This window comes from Apis cerana, linkage group LG3 (genome assembly GCF_029169275.1).
Source record: "Apis cerana isolate GH-2021 linkage group LG3, AcerK_1.0, whole genome shotgun sequence".
Lineage (NCBI taxonomy): Eukaryota > Metazoa > Arthropoda > Insecta > Hymenoptera > Apidae > Apis > Apis cerana.
Genome location: NC_083854.1, coordinates 7,613,171 through 7,634,164, shown reverse-complemented (window position 1 = coordinate 7,634,164; position 20,994 = coordinate 7,613,171). Strand labels below are relative to the sequence as shown.

At 44.1% G+C, this 20,994-nt stretch overlaps 1 protein-coding gene across 1 annotated transcript in view; it reads right to left on the bottom strand.

Moving 5' to 3' along the window:
* LOC107998058 (MDS1 and EVI1 complex locus protein EVI1-B-like) overlaps window positions 1-20,994 on the bottom strand; it is a 65,167-nt gene that overhangs the window by 34,656 nt on the left and 9,517 nt on the right. The window lies entirely within an intron of this gene.

Genomic DNA, 20,994 nt, shown 5'->3' with positions numbered 1-20,994 from the left:
AAGAGAGAGAAAGAGAAGGGTGATCGATTGGAAGGACGTCGGACGTGGTACGCCGTCTTTGTCGATGATGGCGTTCGGACGAAGGGGCTAATAAATAACGGGAGTATCAAAGGGTTATCAGATCTAAGCAGAGGTTCTAGGACTGGCGCAACTTCTGACACGTAGAGTGACGATGCCGTAATGTCGGTGGCAAAGTGTGCGCATGTGGGGTGAGTCCGTAGAGCAGAAGGAGGGGAGGGAGGCGCGCGAAGCTATTAAACTGACAGAAACACTTGCCACCCCCTCCTCTGTGACCCAGGCCACCCCCTCACCCAACCTCCGACTCTATGCCATCCCTTACTCGGAAGCCCTTCGTCCCTTACTGCAACACCGGAGTTATTAATATTTTTCACACCCCCGAAAATTGTCTCCTGTGTGCTCGGCGTACCGACAACTTTTCGCTGTATCGGAGAAGCAATTTTACAGCCGTGTCACCGCCTGTCGCTGTCAAAACGGCCACGACAAGATACCACCACGCGGCAAGTCTCTCTCGACCAATCCCACGCGATCAACGCCATAAAATATCTTATCGAATCTTCTGAATTTCCCGAAATTTATATTTAAAATCCAAGTCCAATTTGCGAGAGAGAGAGAAAATATATATAATTTCGTATTTGATCGATCTCGTATTTTTATTTATCTCGAGTGGTTCATTACGAGATTTCGACAAGGGTGTATCGCATAAATCGAGATAGACAGTTTGGAGATCCGAGATCGCGGCACGAGTGGACTCGAAGAGACTGTTTGTCGGCCGAATTCGTCGACCGTTAACGGTCGTGGCCGCGGTGAAAGAAGAAGTAGCCAACTCGAAGAGGCCCCGAGAGGAGCCTCGGGGATGAAATAAGAAAGAAGCTCGATGCTCGATCAAACAATCGGCTGTTGCTCGAGTGGTTCTCGGCCAGAGAGTCCGCGCAGTCGACTTCTTGATCTACCCCAAAGCGATTTGCGCGTCGCTCGACAAAGGATCGAGAGAAAGGTGGCGGGTCGGAGAGATGGTAGAGCGGAGAGAAAGACAGAGGGATGGAATAATTGGAGCGCGATGGAACTAAGGTGGAAAAAAAAAGAAAAAAAAGAAAAAAGAAAGGATCGAGAGACGTGCGTGTCCGTGAATGGCGCGTACCCTTAGCAACGAGCTCGCTCTATGTCCGTGAGTGCCCGAAATAGCGATTGGTGAATCCACAGCGTCGTATGGAGTCGCTTCAACGGTCGTGACGGGAGTCTATAATTTGTGTTCGAGTCGAGTTGGTTCTCCGCGTTGTGTACGCACACGCCTTCACTGCCTTTCGAACGCGCGCTGCCCTCTAATGTGCCATTGAGAGCCACGTTATGTGGCATAAGTAGTCGGGAGAGGAAGAAAGAGAACGACGAGAAAGAGAGAGAGAGAGAGAACTCTCTATGAATCTCAGGAGCACCGCCCTCCTGCCTCGAGGAACTTGAGACGCGATTGTTGTGCGCCGCGTGCACACCGTGTACCAGAAGCATTGTCCCTCGTTAGAGGCCACCGGAAGTCACCGGAAGACGATCAACTAACGGAAGACCCTCTACCTTCCAACTCCTCCTGCCGACGCCCTCCCTGTTTCGTGCTTTGCAGCTTGTCTCTGGCCCCCTCTCCCCGCGGAGACGTCACGTTTTATACCGACTTAACGATTTTTCAACGAGGATGGCCGACAACGATTTTATGTGCTTCCAGTCGACTCGATTCGATTCGATTCCTTCCAAGTTTCAAATACGAAGAATATGTTTAATAAATAGGTAAACTAGACTGTTGTTACTTTTATTTACTATTTACATTATTTTTATTAATTTCTAGGACGCGAGCGAGAAAGGTCTCGCTTGCATTCTTCGACTTTGTGTCACGAAACAAAGCGAAGTAATGTCAGATTTAATTGCCGATCTAAAATTAATCCACGTTTGAAAATGCGTTGCACGTAATCGCAAGCTCGCTCTAGGCAGAAGGTTCTCCCGGCGGAGATCCGGGTTACGGGGTCAAGATCGGCGAGGCAACCGTAGGAGAAGATCCAGATGTGGACGATAGAATTGTGGCACGCGAGCGGCCGGAACACGGGCTCAACCGGGGAAAATCCGGTCGGGGAGGGGAAGGGGCTTTCTCGTGCGCGTGCAACACCCTCGTTCCTTCGCGTCCGCGCTCCTTTCCTTTTCAGCCCCTTCCTCCGATCCCGAGATCTCGCTTCCTCTTTCGATCCGGACGGGGTGTAGGGAGAGAGAAAGAGAGAGAGGAAGAAAGAAAGAAAGAATCGCCTAATTCGAAATACGATGATTATTTACAAAAAAGTGCATTCGATGAATACACCGAACGGCACACATTGTGTAATCGCGCATAATTTCTCTCGAAAAGGGAAACAAAATTACTACCGGCGGACGGCCGATTGTTATCGACAAATAGAGTTTCCGCCCCGGTCAAAATTCAACCGGCGAATTAAACGTTTCGTGGTGCACGATTCGTCGACCAGCTCCGATTAATTTAGGAAGGTTTGTGCATCAAGTTTACATCATGAGGTGGAAATACAACGAGGTGGCCGAGTCCCGTCCGAGTCCCGTAAAGCGCGAATCGCGCAACACGATCGAGAGAGGGATGAACAATGTGCAATTCGTATTCCGTACAATCGGGCGGTGGGAGGGAGGGAGAAGGAGACAGGAGGGAAAGCAATAGCGGAGGGAATCAACAGCCGATATTCGCGTAATATCGGCGCAACAAAGTGCAAGCTTATTGGAAAACGCGGCGCGCGTGGAGGGACGGGGGGAGGGGAGGGGAAGGCAGGACAGCGTGCAAATATTGATGCATTAACAATGCAGGCTAATTATGTTTTGGTACGGGTACGGGTATGGCGTTCCCGGGACCGGCGATGGTGTGGCGACGACGATAGCGGAGTGGACGAGGTGGTGGTAGGTGAAGTTTGCAGTGGCCACCAGCCCGGCCATTTCGCCATTGTGATCCGGCCTTCAGCACACAGCCTCAGGCTGGCTCACAGGCGTAACCCGCCGTTAAATTAATTTTATCTCATGTCCGGCATTAATTTTGTATATATGTACCGCGGCTCGCCTCTGCCTCTTCACCCCCGCCCTACCCTTTGATTTCTATGCACCCTTCGTTCCGCCGATTCCGCACTCGCGGATCGTTTTCTATGAAAATTGCGAGCTTTACGAGAAAAGAACTTTCTTTCTTTCTTTCTTTCTTTTTCCTTCTTCTTTTTTTCTTCTCTTACAGAAAAAAATATTATATACGATAGAATAGAGTTTTTAATTTTTTAAATTCGTTCAATTTTCTTTTCCGTCTTTCTTTCCGTTCAGATAATTTTGCAACAATGCAAAATACCCAAAAAGCGCAGAGCGCCTTCTTTTTCGCCGAGGGGCACAATGGTAATCACGAACGATTAGACTCTAATTAGATTCGCATAGGTTTCGGGGCTCGGGGCTGTTTAAACGAGGCGCGCGTCCTCAACGAATTCTCGACGAGCTCTTCTCGCTCGGAGGAGAGGAGAGAAGATCGAAAGGCAAAACCCCTGCGGATATCAACCCTTAGCAAGCTGCGCAAGGGTAGAACTCGTCGGAAGGAAGGGGAACAGATGTTTTTGAGCGCGAGCCAACATCGTAATCTATGTCCCGCAACATCGTAATTAAGGAAAAATAGAACCTCTCTTCCTCCTCTTCCTCCTCATTTATCTATGAGATATCTCGATCGTCGAGATAATTCATCAAATAGCTATATCCATTCCATCCGGCTCCGAATAGATTCGAGTTCGATTGAATTTTTTCTCGCGCTTATCCACTATAAGAGTTCTCCTATCTATAAATCGAAGCGGAAAGAATCGAATCTTCGTTCTCGAATCTCACGCCCGCCTCGTAAACAAGCTCGCAACAATGCTGGCTGCTGACCGTCCGTCGTCCTTCCTCCGCTCTCCCTTCACGCATCTCTTACGAATCGTTTTCCAGCCCGTGGAATGGAAGTGGATCGTGGCGCGCGCGCGAGATAAAGCGAAGTTTAAATCTTTCGGCTTTTCCACCGAGGGGAAAGTGGGGAAAAAACGGAGAGACCAGTTACTTATACAGGAGGGTGGCCAGTCTCCTCGGGATAGATACGATCTGACCGTTTACACCCCCGTTTTACAGGAATCGTCGGCTGCCACGAATGGAAAGCTACGTGAAAGCCAAGCCGCGTCGGTTGCCATTTGACGAACACGGACACCGGACGATCGTCAACCATTCCCCCTCTATTCTCGTGAGAGAGAAGAATCGACGCGCGAATACCTCGCAATCAAGGACTTTCGATCGATGGTTATCGATTATTTACCTTGAATACCATTATTGCTTATCGGATCCGATTGTTGTTGCCGTTGAATCGGTCGCGCAAAAAACAAACGTATCTTCTGCTGTTATCTGCCGAAAAAAATTTTTTGATTCACTTTTTCGTTCAATGATAACGCGAGCGAATCTCGATAATCCGTGGAAGCGTTAAGCGTAATCACCTTCTTCCTTCGTTTCGATGATAACATGTTATTAAAAAAAGAAACAACGAACGATGGATAATATCGATCGATTGTCTTCGACTTGTCTCTTTGACTTGTTTTTACTTCTTTTTCCTTTTTTTCTTTCTCTCTCTCTTTTTTTTTTTTATATGGAAAATATGAAAGAGAATTTGGAACTGTTCCGTTATCAGGACAATCGGCAATATCCTATCCAGTCGCATTCGCATAAGATAAGAGTCGAGATATCTCGAGGCAGTCGTCGTTCCATCACGTGCGAATAGACTGCCTCCGGCTCTATTCACGGTGCCGTGATTCTATTCAGAGAAAAGAGAAAAAGAAAAGGGAGACGGATGGAGAGAGACGTCGAAACGCGCGGAGAGAGCTCCACGGCGTATACACACATACACACACACATACATATACATATATATATGTACTATCGGGACAAGAGAAATAAAAGGGGGGTAAGGGTAACTCTGAAGAGGGGGTAACAGCCATCTGGGAATCGAATATCTTCGATCTAACGGCGTTTCTCTATCGAAATATCCGCAATTGTGGAAGAGTAATCGATGGACAGCGACAGTTTCAAACGGGCAGATCTCTCCCCGTCACGGATCCACCCTTTCACGACGTTCCCGCGTGAGGTGAAGGTCGATGAAAGGGCGAGAAACGAGTAAGATGTTTTTCCACCCCTTTGCGAGGATCGCAAGTTAACCTGCACCCGTTTTGTACTGTGAACATTTTTTTATAGGGTGGAGAGGGGTTGGCGAAAGCCGTGAAACTTGTCGATCGGGGGCGAGGCGTGCTCTACTGATCGAGGATGTGATTGAAGTTTCATAAAGAAAGGATGCGCAAATTATAAATGGATAAAGTGCTAGCTTCTTTTTCGATCGTGATTAATTTAAAATTTATTTCCATTTAACATCTTCCAATTAACCAATTGTTCATCGATCTATCAGTGGTTTAAAGGATTGATTTCCAAAATGTAAAGATCAAATTTCGAAAACAAGGATCCACGAACAAGGAGAGCATCGTGTAAAATTTGCGGAAAACAGTATGGGATACTCACAACACGGAAGTCGAGAAGTCAAGTCACCCTTTTCAAATTTTCCTCGAGCACAAAGCCGTGAAAAGCAAAAAAAAAAAAGAAAAAAAATCTTCAAGAGGGTTTCTCTCCGCTTTTTTTCTTTCTTTCCCTCTTTCTTTCTTCCTTTCCTTTCTCTCTCTTCCTCTCTCTCGAAGATTCGTACATCTCGCAACAACAGCTACTCGTCGACCATTGTCTGCGGTTAACCCGTCGTCGACCTTTTCCGAAAAATTTTCGATTAAAAAAGTTGCGGCACAATCGGGACCAATTCGGCTCGAGGCGTGAGAAATCGCTTCCTCTTTACACGGATGATTCGTAAGCCAATAACAGGGGATCTATAACTCATCCGTAATTGTTCACCGGAGGGAAGAAGTCTCGCCTCTTCCTTCCCGACCTTCCTTCCTTCTAATTCGATTTTCATCGCGACCAAGCTCGCTCGAACCCGCTCGAACGACAACCGGCGCGATAAATAACTGATGCGAATCGAACTGCTGCGAATAAAAAATTCGCCACCCACGCCGGAAGCACGGGAAGATTCAATTTCATCGGGCAGATTCGAAACGAGCGTTCATCAAATACGAATATTCGAAGGCGGCGGCGCGAGGGTTCGCGAGACCCCCGACACGGGAGAGGATAGGCAGAGGTTCCCGGGATAAACTTTTTTATTAAAAAAGATCTCCGCGTCGTCAATGTTGCAGCAACTGAAGCAGCAAGTGGTGCGACTAGTTTTAGGGGGGGCTCGTTTTTCGTGAACGACTAACCGAGCGAATTTTTTTTGTTTCTTTCGACGTCGTCGAGAATCGACGGGAAAAAACGGCAACGAGGTGTCGTAACGAGCCGATGGAAAAAATATCTGTTAAAGGGTGTATAGTCGACCGGGTGGATGGTGCCCCGTGCAAATTTAACTTCGATCGTTGAATTTGAATTCAGTCAGTAGTGGGTGGACGGTTTGAAATGGTTACCCGCGTGCGTCAGACATCAAACGGCTTGCCTGCCCCTTTGATCAAGTCTCTGTCATTCAGATGACTCTTGTCGACCGTGGCCCGATCAGTACACGCGGCACAGGCGTTAAAAAATTGATTATTGAAGTGTCATGGGCACCGCGTGAATGACGATTTTCAACCGTGCGCGATCCCGTCAATTGACCGTGATCATTTTTTTTTTCGCCCAGCCAAACGGGCACACACCGTCCTTCCTTCCTTCCCTCCCCCGAAAATCCATAAATACCGCTTCCCTCTTTACCTAGAAACTACCAATCCTCTCCCTTATAATAGAAGAGATGACTTTCAACCTTCCCCCTTCCCCCTTCCCAATCATTAACCATTCATCGCTCGGAGGACGATGATTGGACGACGCCGACGTAGAGAATTTCTGTCTCAGAAATTCAAGCGGCGATCGACGAAGCGGAGCCGTGGTCCCGGAGTTTCATCGGGTTCTCCCTCGTAACTTTCTTTTCAGAGGGCAAAGTTTTGACTGTTGGTCAGAGAGGCGGCGATACCGAAGTTCGATTACGTCGACGCCACGTACTCCCCCGGGACTCAAGGAGACTTCCGATTAAGCGACCAAAGATGGCAATGACGTCTCGACGTGGACGATTAATCGTTTCCAACCGTGCTCGTGTAATATCTGTGTGTATACGCTGTATATATATATATATATAATATATAAGGAGTATCGTGAACGTGTACCTGGATATAACGATGCCAATGCCCGATACCCACAGCTCGGCGAAAATGGCTTACACAGCGAAGCACTCAGAGACCAGGTTCGCCGTTTTTATCGCCACCCGATACCGACAACCCGACATCTACGCGAAGAGGTGTCTATTTCTTAGCACTGACCTGAATCGCGTACAGCATTCAAGAAGAAGAGAGAAAAAGACTCTTCTCTGGATCTTGAAAACGATCTCAACGTTGTTCACACGCACACGTGCGCAATTTTTTATCGTCGCCGCTAATTCGTCTGCTCTAATAAATGTTAATTGCAAGCTGGGGGGGCGCGTGTATTGCGAGACGACGAGGGCCGTGTAAAATTGTGCGACGAAATTCAGAGTAATGGCGCGACGATCGGTGATATTACTCGCGATTTCGAAAAATCGAGCTAAGCCGCGTTAAAACATCCCTCCGCTCTCATCCTAATGGGGACCCGTCTCTGAGGGCACTTGAGGGTATGTAATTGCTAGAATCCGCACGGCCCCGCTCCATACCGCACCGTATTCACGCGTTATGCGGGGTGCGTGTTGGCTTGGTGGATCGACCACCTACTGGGTGTCCCGAAAATTTTGGCCCCTCCCGATCTCCTAAAGATCACCGGTATGTAATCTCCATTAAAAACTGTCTCCACATTTTTTTCCAACGCATCCAACTGCTCAAACAACGAATAATTGAAGATCGATTCAAAATATTCGAATAGACAACGTCACTTACATATTTTAAAGAAAGATATAGGCACGTGTTATACGTGTTGGAAATTTGGAAATCGATAAAAATCTTCTAAAAATCTAGAGAGAAAGGAACTCTCGTTTTCCTCAAAAGATATTGGATAATTGACAGACAAAGTTGAGAAATATTATCGACGACCCTGTCGAGACGGGGGGGAGGAGGGGGAGGGGGGAATAACTCTCGTCGCGAGGAGAAGAATTGGAGGGGTTAAACGACGAGCCACTAGAAAACAATCCCCTCGGCCGCATTCGCGGATGCTCTTTTCTTCCATTCTCTTCCCTCCCGTCGGTCGGTGTTTTTTTCGCCCTCGCCCCGTCTCTCTCCCACCCTCGCTCCCACCGGCCACCACCATCTCTGTCCCGCGCACAGTCACTACTCGTCCACCTCGACAGATGGCTCGGCCGAGTTTTTGTTTCAAGGCTCGCGCCAACAATCGTCGCATTACCGGAACAAAACGACTCGATCCGATCGGGCTCTTTGAAAAAAAAAAGAAAGAAAGAAAGAAAGAAAGAAAGAAAAGCTGCGAGAGACTCGAGTGGAAGAGGGTCGAAGAGGGAGGGAGGGGGAGAAAAGGGATATGATGGTGGTTCAGGAAGTCCTGATTCGACCATATCATCTCGTTAGAAGCACGCACCACATGTCCAAACAGAGAGACACGGAGAGAAAGAGAAGAATTATTACTATTGGCTAGAGCATAGACAATGATACGATTGGCCGAGCACGCGGCCCGCCGAATAATAATATTCCTACTACTAAGGTTCCCTAAGAGCGTACTTGTACGCGATATCGCTTGTTGCAAGTGCAACGGAACCGACCGGACCTCGTTGATCCGATTGTCTTTGCGTCGGGGTGTAATCGTTCCCGATTGTTCCATAACCCAATCGACGCATATGTCTCGTTCACGATTCCACGTCCCAGATTCTCGAGGACGTATATCGATATCTGAATATAATATATACGTAAAATTATTCGTCGATAAATAAGTTTTCTCTTTATAATTACAGAGGGAATGGAATGGAGTGGAACGGAATCGAAGGAAAAGAAGGATTTATATTTAGATTCAGATCCATATTCCACCCGATATTTGAATAATCCTTTCGCGTACAAATTAAGAGATTGAGCCGGATTTGTACGAATTATTAACGTGCCTTATCGATTAGAAAACAGTCGTAATTCATAGCAAGTTTCAGTCAAGATCAGAAAATCGAAAAGAAATTTCGAGGCTTGGGTAAACAATTAAACCACTATCAGTATCCCCGTGGTACTAACGAATGCCTAACTAATTTCCCCCGAACCTGACATTTACGATAAACAAAATATGAACGTCACCATTCAGACCCGTGTCACGTTCCAAAACTTTACTATGTATACTTTTAGGACTAGTGTAAACGATCCTGCGTACCATTATCGCGCAATTGAAGACCGATCATCGTTTTTACGATCATTTCCATCGAAAGCCTTTCCACACCGTTACACACGCGTCATATATTCGGCCGCGTATATATTCTTTTACGAGCTTCTTTCTCCTTAAACAAACATAGATAAAACGACGCGAGGCGCGAGCCTATGCACGAAACACCGCCCACCCATCGTGCCCTCGTCCTCTTCCGCTCTTCTGCGAACAACAGGAACGGCAGGAGGGGGGGAAGCCTCGATCCTCCGCGTAGCCGAACCGTCGTTCGTTTCTCCCGATTGCTCGAAGTCGAAAAACGCATTAGCGATGCACGTGACGCTGCACTCGCTACGGGAAAACTACAGTGACAAAGTTCCATGCCCGTCAACCGTGTGTACGTAAGCCCGGGTCCCGACTTAGAATTCACACGTATGAGCGCGCAGACACGAGGCCGAGACGTGTGAGCGTGGATCGGCGCAGCTCGCGCCCATGGAATCTCCCCTCTAATGGATTTCACTCATTTTTCTCCACCGACACCAACCCCGCGACACCCCTGCCACGTATCTACCGACGCCTTTAAGCTTTGACTCGTTTGATTTCCAGCAACTTCCGCGACCATCGTGGAAGATTTTTTGAAATTTTTCTTTTTTCTTTCTTTTTTTTTTTTTTTTTACGCTTGATAAATTAATTAAGAGGCCATCCATTGGCGCGAGATAGAAATATTTTGGGTGGATTTCGTTTCTGAATATTATCTTTCTGAATTTCTTCATGAAGATATAAATAATACGAACTAAGAATTGATCTTTTGACAAGAAAAATTTGGATAACGAAGCGTTAAATAGTAATTTGTTGAGTTTAAATTAGATTCGAAAAGTAAGAGATTTATAAAAAAAAGGACAAAATTTTTCTTTTTCTTTTAATTAAGATAGATAGAAAAATTTAACGAAATTGATAATACGGTCAAAAGCATTAAAGATCAAGTAAGATTTATTGATTTTTCGTTGCACAATTATTATCACTAAGATAACTGCAATAAATCAGATAATGAAATTTTCTTTGTCAAATTTAATTTCGCGTAACACGGAAATGATTTGGTTTTAATTCGTTATCTCGATAACGTTCATTACTATTTCAGACTGCCGCCAATAAAATCCCATTTAATAATCGACAAAAAATACACGTTGGCTACAATTAGCGAATACAATTCGATCCTTTTTAGTTTTTAAATCGATCACGAAAAGATAATCTTATCGCACAGACGTGCCTTTCTATCAAGATCTGTCTTGTCAGGCCCGAAATAAACGTTTGATGCTACGATAACGCAGACAATCAAAAATTATTATACACGTATCGATGGAAAGATGCCTGATTTATGACATTCGCCACATCTGATTATAAATTGCGCGATTGCGAGAATCATCGCCAGCGATTAATAAAAAATAAAAAAAGAAGAAGAAAGACTTCAATCATATTCCACGAAATTATTAATTATTCCCCTCCCACTCTGTCTTTCTCGATTAAAACAATTTCTCGATATCCTCTTATTTTTGAAAATACATTTTATAAATTTCGTTCGCTTCAATTTTTAAGTTAAAAAAAGTCAGAAATCGGATCAAATTTATTTTTCCTAAAGAGAGAAAGAGAGAGAGAGAAAAAATAATAAAAATACTGTTCACTGTCGCAAAATATTAAATGTTTCAACCGAGAAGAGCAATGTTTCTGCGTATACACGTTCCGACATCATCGAAACGAAACAAAGCGTAGGAATAAAAAAGTCTCGATCGTGTTGAAAGGGGTGGTGGAATGCGATACCACCAGGAATTAAGTTGGAAAGCGGACCGCGAATGACCGGTTGAAAAGAATGTAGGGCATCTAAGGTGGGCACCTTAATCAGCGATCATCTACCGCGGCGATTATCGGCATAATTCTTCCTCCTATTATCAAGATGCCCATGATGGAGTTATTTTTTTTTTCCTTTTTTCCACGTGGAAACGCAGTGGAAGCATGCGAGTTACGTAGCTTTTAGAGATTGCGTGTCGCGGCCTGTTCTCTTCCTGGGCAAGGACGCGTCGAGTCGAGCGGAGAAGGAGAACCGAGAAAAAAAAAAGGAAAAGAAAAAAAGAAAAAGCGAGCAAGGCGAGAAGGAGGAACGAAATAGAGGGTGAGAGTCGATAAGGCAAATGGCCACTTGGTTAAAGTTCGCCGAACAAGAAACGACACAAATTACAGTTCTTTCTATCACTCTCCTTCTCCCCTTTTCACGATTCTCTTCTTCATTTCGTTCTTTCTCCTCTTTCTCTCTCTCTTCACTTCATTTTACAGTCCGACGTTCGAAATCACACTTTCGTTTGAAACGAAATAGCGCTCGTGATCGAGTCGAAGAGTCGATTTCTCATCGAGTATTTTTTTTTTTAAGGATACAGCAAATTGTAAAAAAATATATATATTTTATTTCAACGCGAAAGAGTATAGTGTAGAATAATATAATTTTATATTTCTCGGAGAAAGATTAAAAATAAAATACCATCGTGTAATATCATCTCTGCGATGTTAATTAAAAATTGTTGATCTAACAAGATAAATTTAATCTTTTTAATATGGAAAAGGAAAATAGTAGAATGTCGTATATCTAATATTTTCAAAAAAGAGAAAAAGAAAAAGAAAAAGATACTTGTCAAACATCAGAATGAAAACAAGGTACTCACGATTCCTCTCGAATATCATGTTAGCAGACGACGTATCCGAGCAGGTAACAATCGAAAGATCTGTACTCCGTTAGGTCTATTAGAACTGGAGGCACATTTGGAATCAGGTGTGTCTAATAGAAAAGATACGAGGACGGCATGCATAGCGTTCAAATGTTTACTGGGCAATCAGTCGAAATCGTTTTTCACTTCGAAATCGACTCGAGATGACGACACGCTCGCGTTATCTGATTCCACCTTTTCGGCCACCCTTTGCCATCATATCATTTTCGGCTCATACATGATGAAGGTGACATAAGTACTCCATCCATTCATCGAATGACGCTCAACCGGATGATTGATAACACCTGTCGTCGTGTTACGTCATTCACGCGTGTGTCATATTAGATTAGTCGAAAAAAAGAATTCTTGTGTAACTCGATCGCCGACTTTGTACTAATTTTCCTCTATTGTTTGCACGAAAAGATTCGATATCGAATACCATATCGAAAAACCAACCTTTAAATTTTTTCTCGCGCACATGCAAAGATCTTCGCTTTAACCAGTTGTTCGATTCTAACTTCTCTCCTCAGACAAAATCTATATATATATATAATATCATAAGAATGATTTTCGTCGATTTTGAAATAAAATTTATATACTCAAAAAGGTAGAGAGACGTTCAATAAGTTGCTACGGTAATGATAAAATTCCCCAGAGAAGAATCTGGACCGTGAAGATAAATTGTATCGCGGCAGTCGTAACCGCAACTTGCTATGACACGTATGCTAATAGCAACTAATGAACGAGATATGATAGCGAGTCGAATGTGTCAGTGGCTCGCAACACGTCTCAACCTCTACGTTGTTGTACAATACACTCTTTCTCTCTCTATGGGAAAAGATATCGATCTCTGAATCGGCGTGATATCATCCTTCGATAAGTAGTCAAACCCAACACAGCTTTCACCCGAATTTCTATCGACTGTACACGACTTGTATCGCGAAGAAAATGAAGATATATATGTATGTATATCTAGAAATATATCTAGATCGTATCGAGAGAGAAAGAGAGTATTTATCGATCAAAGTCCAATAATATACCTGTCGCTAGTCGGCAAAATAAAACAATCGCGTGTAATCGTGGTTGTGTATTGGGAGTGTATTCGAGCCGGAGGAAGTGTATCTTTGAAAAGATTAGAGCAAACAGTCGAACGACGATAATCCAACCGACCGACCAACCAACGCTCGTGGCCAAATGAATCGCTCCAAAGAGAACCTCTAATCCTTGGACCACCTGTGCAGCGTGGGATAGTCGAATTCTCTCGTATGATGTTCCTGAATGTGTCACAAGGGCCCCACCAGCCTAAACAACCGGGCCGACATCGCGAGATAAAGAAGCACCGACTGGTGTGCGCCTCCGAGAAGGCTTCAGAGACACTCGTTGCCCTTGTTTGCACTGCGCCGCCAGATAAAAGCTGAAGAGGCCACAGTCGGTGATCTTCCGGGGATCTTCGTGGAGACATCGGTCCGGTTTCCTGATTATTTCCCCTAATGACCTGCATTGTCTGGAGATATCGTGCGGCTTCCTGTTACGCGTCTGCAATTTCTGCTCACCTCTCTTCTTTCACAATTTCGTTTCATGTCGAATGGTTTTCCTTTCTTCTTCAACCGTTCTTACGATTTCAATCGTCCCGTTGAAAAATGATCGAACCGTGTCAAAGAATTTTTCACGCGTGCAAGATATATTTTATGCAACGATAATTTCTAATAATAATCGTAACTAGTCAAATTTATTCAGTTTATGTCGTTTCGTGATACATTTTTAAGAATTCGATACTGCGAAATATAGAATTGATATAGAGTTTTCTATCAATCTTTTAAACGTTGTAGCGGAATCGTTGTGGCAAGGAAATATATCTTCGCTCTGGGACAATCGACTTCCGTTTTCCTGCAGATAAAAAAACAAAAAAAAAAAAAAATTTCGGCGCCAACACCGATAACGATAATAATCCTGTAAAGCGGCAATTATAATAAAGCCAAACATTTGGTGGAAAAAATAATTTTGGAAACAATCGACGAGCCATCCGTCCATCCGTATGCTCGATGAGCATACTTTCGAACACATCGGTGTCGAAGTCACGTTTGAGGCGTACGATATTACTCGGTGATTTATGCGAAGGACACGCAGGACTCGAAGTGATCCTGGCGGGGCAGTTGTGCGGCAGGCAGGCGTGAAATGAAGCTTCGAATTTGAGAGGGCCTCGTGGTGCTGGCCTCTTCGGTGACACAGTAGTTCGTTGGGCCAATGAATGTCCGAGTTCTTTATGGAGCAACCTGAGACCGTAGAGACGAACGAGTCCAAGAGGACGTCCATCAAAGGGTTCCAAATAATTACCGACTCTTCGGGTCGTCGAAAAGGGGGGGTACGAGTCGCCGAAAGGAGCTCACTACCTCGTCTGTGGTGATAAGTCACTGAAACGTTTTTTTTTTTTCTTTTTTTTTTCCCCTTTCCTCGAAGAAAAAGAGCCTTCCTTCTTGACTAGCGGCTATATATCAGATCCTAAGTCAATAACATCGGCCAATAAAATTCTCGTTTGTAAAAGGGAAACCGAAACGATCGGTTTTATTAAACCTCGCGATCGGCAAATGCTCTTGGAAAAATGGTAAACAAGATAAATCGAACCTTTTGGAAAAAGAGAAAGAAGGGGAAACTTTCCTTCTCTTCCTTCCTTTTTTTCTTTTTTTTTCCCCGCCCGTCATCCTATCGATTTCTATCTTCCTCGAGGAAGATCGATCGTGTTAATGAGAACATTGGGATATCTCTGCTCGGGAACTTTGTAGCTTCTTCGAGTTGCAAAACTTGTTTGATCGATGGATCGTCGGGCCTCGGACCGGAAATTATGCGTCAGCCTATCGTCCGCGCCGGAAGTGACGGCACGGCGCCATACCGATCACGCCACTATCTGCCGTTTCGCTGATTGCATTTTCTTTCGTGCGGATCCCCGGAGGGAAAAACTTGTTTGTTTTTCGCACGGTCGGCCATCGCCCGTGGACAATTTTCCTCGCCGAGGAAATTTCGACCGAAGGTGAGAAAAAGTTTACAAAGGAGACAATAAACGAATGGTTCTCCAACGATCTCGAATCTGTTGGACAACGTTTTTTTTTTTTCTCTCTCTCTTGCGCGTTTTATCCCTCCATTGGTGGACGTAAATATTCGTTTGCCACGAAATACCGAATCGACAAATTCGAGGAAAATTTCGGAGATCTGTCCGCCGATTGATATTTCGAAATGCGTCGCGTGCCGTTGAGACACGCGAGTTTCAATCGCATTCATATTCTAATAAGACGACATTGTGAGCGAGGTCAGATGTTGGTAACCATACGCCATTGTATTCGATCTTTCAGGTTATCGTAACGGAGTCGCGTGTACCCTTGAGAAGAGAGAGAGAGAGAGAGAGAGAGAGAGAGAGAGAGAGAGAGAGAGAGAGACAGAGAGAGAGAGAGATCCGCCCACAAGAGATCAGGGGACTCGAAGGAGTCCTTCCTCACGATGAAATTGGATATCATGGGGTACGAAAAATAACGTAACGGTTGCTTTATTGCTGAGAGAGAGAAAAAGAAAGAGAGAGAAGTTCGTTTTTTGCCATCTTCATTGATATTTTTTTTTCTTCGATTTGATAAAATAAAAGAAACTTTACCTTTGTTCGTAAAGAAATGATTAATTAGACCGATTTCGTTTCAGAATTCAAATTTTGTAAAACAATTAATAAATCGAGAATAGATAAAAAATTATATAAATAGAGGCTATAAGCTTTTATATATATATATTTTTCCAAACGATATTTCAAGTTTCCACTAACAGTTTACAAATATTTTAATTATTTTTATTTACAAATCTCTCTTGATAACTCAATTACTTGATGAGAATTAACAATAAGACGATAAATTCAAATTCCATGCCATCCTAATAAAAGTATGTTTCTTTAAAAACGGCACGTGCCTGACACAAAGGATCGCATATGTTAACAGCTACCATGCACAACGTATCATTTTCAAGCGTAATTTCCCATTCTTCGTCAGCTGTCGATAATGGAATTCAATTAAAGTCAACTCGTACGAGAAAATGAGCCTCGAATTCCAGCGCCTTATTGGCTCATCAACATTTCAATTTCCTTGGACGAGGCATTTCAACGAGATAGCTCGTAAATAGCTCGGCACAATTTCGCTCTTCGTTTCCAATTGGAATCGAAGGGGGAGGGGAAGGAGGAGGTGAAATAAACGCGGACGGGGTGAAATGAAATTTGTTCGGCGCGCAACGGAGAGAGAAAGACACGGGGAAAAGAAATTCGCGAGTCGAGGTAGTAGGGTGGAATCTCTGGATAACTGGACAAGAACGAACTTTCGGATTAGGACGAAATAACTGGAATTACGGGCAATCCGCGAGCTTCGAAGGACCGATAAATCAAGGGTGGAAGCACGAGCATCCGGCTGCTCGTGCCATTGGCTCGGCACACGCAACAGAGAGAGAGAAAGAGAATTGCTCGACTCGACTCGACTCGATTCGACTCGATTCGACTCGGCCAATATCGCCTGACAAAATGTTGGAACGGTCGGATTGGGAAAAGTCGAGCGACGTTTTTCGGGAAAATCCGATTTTATCACGCGATTCCTCCCGCGTATCGTATTGTTCAACTCTTTCGAATCGTGGAAAAAGGATGATCGACCTTCCTTAAATTAATCGCATTATAATCGTATATCTTATGAAAATATAACTCGTTAATCAAACTGTTGTACTACCAATTGCTCAATAATGGATTGAAAAGATGATATTAAAAAAAAAAAATAGAAATATCATATTCGAGAAGAAAATAATAACAATCTAGAAATTCTTGATTATCGAAACGATGAAAGAGAATAACCAGAGAATGGACTTCGAGTAGAAACGAAACAATTCGATTTCTGCAAAAACGATTTACGTAATCTTTGCCGATTCACGGTATCGGGTAACCGTTCGCCACCGTTCCCCGGAAGCGCACGTTTCCCGATAAACAATGGCGCGCGGCCAACAATGGAGTCATCTCATGATCGGCCTAACCGTAAATTACGATCACGATCAAAGTCTGAAAAAGCTTTGCGCGGCTATCTACGATCGTGGATGGAGGAGGCACGAGGACGAGGAGGAGAGAAGAGAAAAGGAGAGAGGGAGAGAGAGAGAGAAAAAATCAGCGGAGAATCTGAACCGCCCAGCGGAGGGTAGATATGTTCCGTTGCATCTGTCGTCACGCCCTGTTCCCGTTCTTCGTTCGTATATGCGTTCGTCGTATTCGCGAGTTGCGTGCACGTGTTGGTGCTCGTGTGCGCGCGCGTACATGCGAAGTCACATGTCGACCGCTCTCGTACGAAGCAGACCAAGCAGACTCGTGCAAGCAGAGGGATGTTTTTCAGTTCGGGGCCTAAATGTTTTATTACTTAATCATAACGCCCGGGGGCGGGTTCTTTCGAGGTGGAATCTGGCGCGAGGAGAGGCAACGAGGAAGCGTAAAGCAGAGGGAGGGAGGGAGGGAGGGAGGGTGATGGGTGAGGGTGAGAATAGTTGGAATTATTATTATTCCACGACCTGATTATTCATACGTGTCGAATGGGCATAGGAGGATAAGGTCCTCGATAAATCATGGGAGAGATATTTCGTGGGATAAGAGGAAAATGCGGCACGAACAACGCGGACACAACGCGCAAGAGTTTAATTTATATTAGGTCATCCTGTAAGTAAATGTTCTCAAGAGCCTAGTTTTGATAAAAAGGAAATTATAATATTCGTGGTTACGTTTAACATATTTCACTGCGGATTTTTATTACCCGCGATGGTAATATACATATATATGCTAATGAACGATTTTCATTATTACGTACCTGCACCTGCGCTTTACAGGATTTATATGATTTTCTTTTTCTCGTAATCTTTATTCTCTAAAAAAAAAAAAAGGAAAAAATAAAAATTATTCTATCTTCCCGTTCTATCTCCATTCGAGATATGTTTTCATTGTTCTAACATCGATGTACGCGATACTCGTGGATCCTGGATCGAAACAAGGTATGATACATCAGTTAATGTCAATTAAATTGCTAATTTTTTTCTCATCTTCATAATAGAAATAGAAATAGAAAAATAGAAAAATCAAAGCTCGTTAAAAAAATGTTTCAATCAGAATGTTCGCGCATCTTGAAAAGAATCTTCAAAATTTACAAAAATATATGCAAAAATATGTAAAATATTTCAAACAAAATACTCGTACTCAAGATAATTGATAATTGAACGATGAATCAAATTTATATTTAACCTTTAATTTCTTCTTCGCTCATAGTGATGCAAATTAAAATTTGCATAAACATTCACAATAAACGATTCTTACCTTAACTCGTGACCCACATACAAAATTGAATCGTCCACGAGTCGCGAGGGGTGATTTTCGCGCGAGATATATACTCGGTGTCCCGAAACGCGTAATTCCTCGCCCTTGAAAAAAAGAAAAAAAAAAAAGAAAAAAAAAACAGCGAACAACTCAATTAGCCCGATAAAGGATAAAGAGGAGGGGTGACTCGTGGTGTTGCCGTTTCGCGACACGAGACATGGAAGCTGAAATAGAGAGGAAACGAGACAGAGGGATGATAAAACGGGGCCAGAAGATTGAATGAGCATTGACGCGAGAACCACCGTGACAAAGGGGCTGAGGCATCCCCGCTTATTGTCGCCAGCACCGCGTGAAATTCCACGCGTGTGTGCGTGCCCGGATACGTTGGTCTGCGTGTAGGAAAGTACACTATATAACTACATTAGGGGTCGCAACCTTTCCCTCGTAGCACGCGCCAGCTGGCTCATTGTTAAATTACGGCCCCACCGATATCTGTTTGTCAACGGCGTAGAATCTCCAGCTCGTAAAAATTTATTAACTCAGTTTTGTCCTCTTGTGTAGCACGATAACGTGATACGAGCCAAGTTTCTTTTTTTTTTCTTTTTTTTTAAAAAACCTTCGTACATCATCAACCCTAAATATTCTAATCTTCGAACGAAAAGAAAGAGGAATTAAATAGGGGACGGTTTCGATCGATGAGATTTTTTCGCGAGCTTCCCGAACAAGTTGCAGAATAACGTGGTTTATTTGATCTCTGCGCAAAAATATGAAGCGTCACGGGATAGGGGAAACGATTTCGACGCCAATGGAAGGATCATCCTCTAATGTATTTACACGGGGTGAAGGCAGGGAGGGGGAGAGACGTCTACGGGACGAGATTTGTCACCCTGTACACGAGACGATACGTGTCGTACACGCACCGCGTTTGTATCACCATTGTCATCCGAGCTGAAAGATTAAGCTAATTTCACACATGTCCGCCCGCTTCGTGCCCATTCACCTATATTCACGGTTGACAGTTGACAGTATCGCGTGACATAATATGAAACTATGACCGTTCCGATGAATGGCCGCGTCGAGAGAAGACACGACAATCGTTATTCCACGAGCAAATTAATACAACATTTGTCGATTCGAACACTCGTTCGTTTAAAATTATTCCTTTCTCCCGATTTCCTTCTCCCTTCCTAGAGACGATTTCCACGATTTTGAATTTTCGTTTTTTCCGGAAACGGCTAACGATGCTCGAGGCGAGATAAAATCGAGAAAAGGGATCGGAACCGGACAGTTGTCCCCCGGTTGACGGAAGATGGTAACATCTGCTCGGATGTCCCGCTCGATTAGTCAAGTCCCGTCCATCTGATCGTTGGAACACGCGCGAGACACGGCTACTTGCTCCTCGAAGAAGATCCCGCCCACATCCTCGCCGGTTTACGATTACGTAATGCTCTACATGTGTCCTGCGCGAGCTCGTCCTACACGTGTCCCCTTCGAGTCACACATTTTTTTTCTTGGTTTTCACCCTGCGCCGCTTTATCTTACTCCGCTCCAGGGCGAGGGAAGGAGAGGGGAGGACGAGAGGAGGGGAGAAAAAGTATCACGAAAATACGAGTTCCTACTTTTTATTTCTTTTCTTTTTTTCCCTTTTTTTTTTTTTTTTCCTCTTCGCCATCCCTTGTCGGTGTAAATCTAAAGAAAATTAACCATCGATTATCGAAACCACCAAAGATGCTTTGAATTTCATTATCGGTTAAACACCGATGTAAAAGACGTAAAAATTAAGAGGAAAAGGCGAGAGAAGCATGTAAGGCCGTGTAATCTGGCGACGAAGCCTCGGCTCACGGTGCTCTCTTCATTCCCACGCGACTTACGACCTCCACGAATCTCTCGTACAGTCCCATCACGGCTCCGAACAAGTGGCAAAAAAGAAGAAGAAAAAAAAGGAAGAGAAAGAAGAAAAAGGAGGGAAGAAAAAGAAGAAAGAAAGAAGGAAGGAAGAGGTGTCGAGGTATGAGGATTTTCGAGAACATCGTCGTGTCCTGGCCAGTGTCATTTGACACAGTCCTAAACCTGATTCGCGCCACAAGCCGATCCTCTTCTTCTTCTCCGTGTCCTTTCCTTCCTTCTACTCTCTCACCCTTACCCTTCTTTCTCCTGCGAACTGTGCGTTTTTGTCCCGTGATTCCCGTTCCCAAGCGGAGAACAAACGACAGAACAACACGTATATATACGTACATATATATATATATATATACACACGTATATATATAAAATATATATAAATATATATACATATATAGGAACTTACATAACGGATGATGTGTGTATAGAAATCCAGAAGCACGTATGTACGTGCAAGCATGGTGCACGTACGAGTATGCGTAAATACTGAATCGCGGTGGTATTGGTAACGAGGAACTCGTGGACGAAAACACCCGCCCACGTTCGAGGAGG